The sequence below is a fragment of the Scylla paramamosain genome, chromosome 26 (assembly GCF_035594125.1).
Source record: "Scylla paramamosain isolate STU-SP2022 chromosome 26, ASM3559412v1, whole genome shotgun sequence".
NCBI lineage: Eukaryota > Metazoa > Arthropoda > Malacostraca > Decapoda > Portunidae > Scylla > Scylla paramamosain.
In genome coordinates, this window is record NC_087176.1 from 3,290,001 (window position 1) to 3,295,000 (window position 5,000).

A 5,000-nucleotide genomic window follows, 5' to 3' on the forward strand; every position below is an offset into this window, starting at 1 on the left:
AGAGAGGAGAGAGGAGAGAGAGAGAGAGCACTGTTCATTTAATCTTTGTTGTAAAAAAAGTAATTTCCTTTTAAAATAAGTATTGTTTTGGATTTAAGCTTCCTCTACTGAAAATTAAAACACCATATTTTGTTAAAAAGAAAAAAAAAACAGCGTATGATTGAAGTTTTATTTATTTATTTATCTATTTATTTATTTATGTTATTTATGTTATTTATTATTCTTTAGTTTTTCAAGACATCACATCCACGAGCATCACCTCACTGTAGCAGGAACACAGTCACCCCACGCTTTCCCTTCCCACCCCTCACTAGTTATGTAAAGCTGCATTCACTACTTAATTCACACAGGAGTAATCCAGCCCATTGTACGCCGGGCAGGAGGAGCCACACACTTACCCCCTCCCACCCCCCCTTGACGTTCCTTCGCCTGGTTACATAACTCAATACTTCATTCACCCAAAACTCCTATTGTCGCCTCAGAGGGAACACCCCGCTGCCTGGCTCCTCCTCAGACGCCCTCCACGCCCTCCACTCTCTCCAGCTTGGTTATGTAATGTTAGTGTCTTTCTCCAGCCACACGCCACCACACTGCTCCACACTGCTCCACACTCCTCCACACTCTGCCTCCTGCAAATAGACCGTATTCTGAAACACTTCCTCCTCTACATCTCTGCTATTTTTCCAAAGATTCTAATTGGAGTGCCACGGGTTTTTTAAGGGTGGTTTTTATAGTTGTAGTGAGAAATTAACAAGATTTCTGCATTATTAACAGGATAAACACTCGTGAGAACCTGGCTAACTGTCTCTGTGGCCTTTGGAAATAAGTGTGTCGAGAAAGCAAAGTGTTGGTGGTTACGGACACCTCTGCGCTGCACCTCCACTACATTTAAAAGCCTCTCGTTGAAGTGACACGGGTTTCAGGGGGTGTTGTTTTAGTAGTAGTGAAAGACCAACAAGATTTCTATTTAGGAGATGAAGAATAGGGAGAAGACGGTAAAATATAGGAAAGAGAAGGAAAACAAAGAAGAAGGCAGAAGAGTATAAGAAATATGAAATAAAGAGGAAAGAGAGAAGAATATAAAAAAAAAAAACGGGGAACAGGATGAAAAAGACAAAAAAATATGCAAGAAGAGGAAACATTAACTCATCATTCTCTCCACTGACGAGTAAGGAATGAGCAGAACTGAAACACGTGCAGTGGGGATACGAACCCTTTCACTTTAGATAGACAAGACCCTCACCACTGAACTACCGGGCCAATCAGTACGAATAAATTAACTTAACCTCAGCCTTGTAATTAGGGAGACAAAGGTACGACTATAAGTGAAAAATAAAATGAACACATGTATATATTTTTGTGCCATTAGCTTCACAATTTGCACGTTAACTGTTCGATGTATTGCGTGTCTGGCGGGACGAGCGCTGGTCTCCTATAGTTATCGTTCACGGTGAAATGTTATGACGCAATGGTAGTTTGTTTACGTTCCCTCCATCCTGTGCGGTAGCGGCTGTTTTTTGTGTCATTATATTTGACGAATGCAAATACTTTAGAGGTTTGGAGAGAGAGAGAGAGAGAGAGAGAGAGAGAGAGAGAGAGAGAGAGAGAGAGAGAGAGAGAGAGAGAGATTTGTTGAGTGAGAGTTGAGTTTTGAATGAGTTGAGAGAGTGAGTGAGTGAGTTTTGAGTGAGTGAATGAGTGTGTGAGTAAATATTTATCGCTATTATTATATACGTAACAGTGCTGAGTTTAAATAGTCAAGTTAATGGCATAGCTTACTGATATAGCAACAAACAGCCTGTCGAGCCGAAAACCCCCTGACAGGCTGGTGTATATTGGACCATACGAGTACGTCAACCGTGGGGAGTACTTTATGCCATTAAGACTCTTTAAATGTGTGTGTGTGTGTGTGTGTGTGTGTGTGTGTGTGTGTAGGCGATGATCAATGAAACAAAACTGACACTATAGACAGTTATATTAAGAAAGAGTTATCAAGTTCAGAAGAGAAGTAACCATGGAAATAAAGGTGTAAGAGATGTGCAATAACAACAGTGAGAGAATCAACAGTCACATCAAGTAAGCAACAAGGAGTTAGCAAGTTGAAAGGAGCAGTAACCAGTGACGTAAAGATAGAAGATAGAAGAAATTAAGAGATGCAACAGTGTACAGTGAGGGAACCAAGGTAGTTAGAGAAAAGGAAATGAAAATAAAACCTGTTGACCTAGTATTGTGTTATGTATGCATGAATATATATAAAAGAACAAGTAAGAAAATAAAGATAGACCGTAAACACAGTAAGAGACACAACAACACAATGAGTGAGAGAAACAAAAGAAGAGAGAAAACCTTTTTTTTTTTATGTATGTATGTATGTATGTATGTATGTATGTATGTATTCCTGCCTAAATCTGCGTGTGTGTGCTTGTTTCCTTGTGTGTGGTTGTGAGTGCTTGTCAAGGGCGCCACTCGAGCACGACCCTTTCAGTCACCTCCCACAGTGGTCACCTGAGTGCTAATGAGACGGTGTGGTGATGAATGTAGTAATGAGTGTTGAATTGTAGGTAAAGGAGGAGGAGGAGGAGGAGGAGGAGGAGGTCCAAACAGCAACTGATCTAGAGGCCCTTGCTAGGTTGTTTGAGTCAGTGTTCTAATGAGGAGGAGGAGGAGGAGGAGGAGGAGGAGGAGGAGGAGGAGGAGGAGGGGGAATGAAGAAGTTAAGAGAAAAGGAAATTAAGTGTGCTATGTAAGAGAGAGAGAGAGAGAGAGAGAGAGAGAGAGAGAGAGAGAGAGAGAGAGAGAGAGAGAGAGAGAGAGAGAGAGAGAGAGAGAGAGTTTAGATGAAAGAAAAAATAAGATTAGGACGAGAAAAGAGCTGAAAAAAAAAAGAAATTGGACATAGTACATGAGAAGAAACGAAGAAAAAGGATGGAGGAGGAAGAGGAGGAAGAAGAAAAAGGGAAAAAAGTTAGAAAACAATGAAAAAAATTGCTGTTTTGTCCAGTGTGCTTTGTGTTAGAGAGAGAGAGAGAGAGAGAGAGAGAGAGAGAGAGAGAGAGAGAGAGAGAGAGAGAGAGAGAGAGAGAGAGAGAGTCAATTAACGCTAATCCGCCTGATGTAGTCAATTAGCAAACAATGAAAGACTTTAGAACAATGAGTGAGAGAGAAAGAGAGAGAGAGAGAGAAAAAAAAAAGAGAAAGAGAAAAAGTAGCAAATGAGCAAGAATAGTGGAGTCGTTTGCAATAATTACCAATCATTATCATTACCACTATCTCCCACTTCTCTCTCTTCTCTCTTTATCGTCCGTATCACCTTTCCTTATCGTCCCTATCACCATCTCTTATCTCTGGGACTCTATAGGAAGGAGGTGCGCTAATCTGGTGCCCTTATCTCCCTCCTATTCATCTTCATCACCATCACCATCGCCATCATTGTCAGCCTCTCTCTCATTGGTCCTCTCATTATCGTTTCATTGTTTGGGGGTCATGATGATGCTGTGTTTGGGTCCGTAACTTCTCCTCCTCCTCTTCCTCTTTCTTCCTCTTGCTTCTACTCTTCTCGCTCTCTTTATTTCTCTGTCTACGTCTTTAGTCCTCCTCGTTATGTCTCTTTTTCGTCTTCTTTCTCCTCCTGTTCTTCATCTTCCTCTTCCTCCTCTTTATCTTTCTTTTTCTCTTGGTTCCTATTCTTCTTTCTCTTATTTTTCTACTCGTATCTTCATCTTCAGTTCTCATTCTTCTCTTTTTTCAATTTTTCTTTCTGTTCCTTCTCCCTTTCCTCTTTCTCTTTCTCTTTTCCCTGTTCCTATTCTTCTTTCTCTTCTTATTTCTCTACTCGCATCTTCCTCTTCAATCCTCCTCTCTTTTTTTTATGTCCTTCTCTTTATCTTCTTCTTTCTCCTTCTGTTCTTCCTCCTCTTCTTTGTTTCTCCATATTTCTCTCATTTCTTTACCTTCCTCGTCATTCCTCCTTCTCATATCCTTCTTTTTCTCCTCTTCTTTCTCTTCCTGTTCTTCTTCCTTTTCTTTCTGTTTCTCTTGATTTTCCTATTTTCTTATTTTTTCTCATACCTTTCTTTTGTTTCCTCCTCTTCCTCTTCCTGTTTCTCTTCCTTCCTTTTCCTCCTCCTTCTCCTCCTCCTCCTCCTCTCTCTTTTTCCCGGACTTTTCTCTTTTTTTCTTTATTCTTTTCCTCTTATTTCACGTTCTTTGTTTTCTCCTCTTTCCTTCTCCTCCTTTTCCTATTCTTTTCCTTTTTTTCATTTTCTCTTTCTGTTGTATTTCTGTGTTTCCTTCTTGCTCTTCGTCTTCCCCTGTTTTCATTGTATTATTTTATATCATTTCGTTAATTGTTTTTTGCTTCTTCTTCCTTATTCTTTTCTTCTTTCTCTTTCCTTTATTCTTTTTTCCCATTTGCCGTTGTATTTCTATTTATGTTGTGGCTTCTTCCTCGTGTCAGTTTTCATTTTCTTTCTAGTGTTTTATTTCCTAATTCTGTTTCCTTTTTTCCTCTTTTCCTTTTTTCAGCTTTTTTTTTATTTGTTTCCACGTCTTCCATCGGTTTTTAATTTCTTTGTTTTTCTTTTTTTCCTTCTTTGCTCTCATTCATATTCTTTTGTCTCTTATCTCTCTCTCTCTCTCTCTCTCTCTCTCTCTCTCTCTCTCTCTCTCTCTCTCTCTCTCTCTCTCTCTCTCTCTCTCTCTCTAACACAAAAACAGCTAAATTTAATTTTTTAAACTCCTTCTTTCCTCTTTTCTTCCTCCTCTTCCATTATCTCATTTCCTTGTTTCTCATTATCCTATTTATCGTTTTTTTCTGTCTTCATCTCTTCTTGTCTTAATCTTATTCCTCTTTTATTCTCTCTCTCTCTCTCTCTCTCTCTCTCTCTCTCTCTCTCTCTCTCTCTCTCTCTCTCTCTCTCTCTCTCTCTCTCTCTCTCTCTCTCTCTCTCTCTCTCTCTCTCTCTCTCGCTCTTATTCGACGCTCTGATATTCCCAAGAGA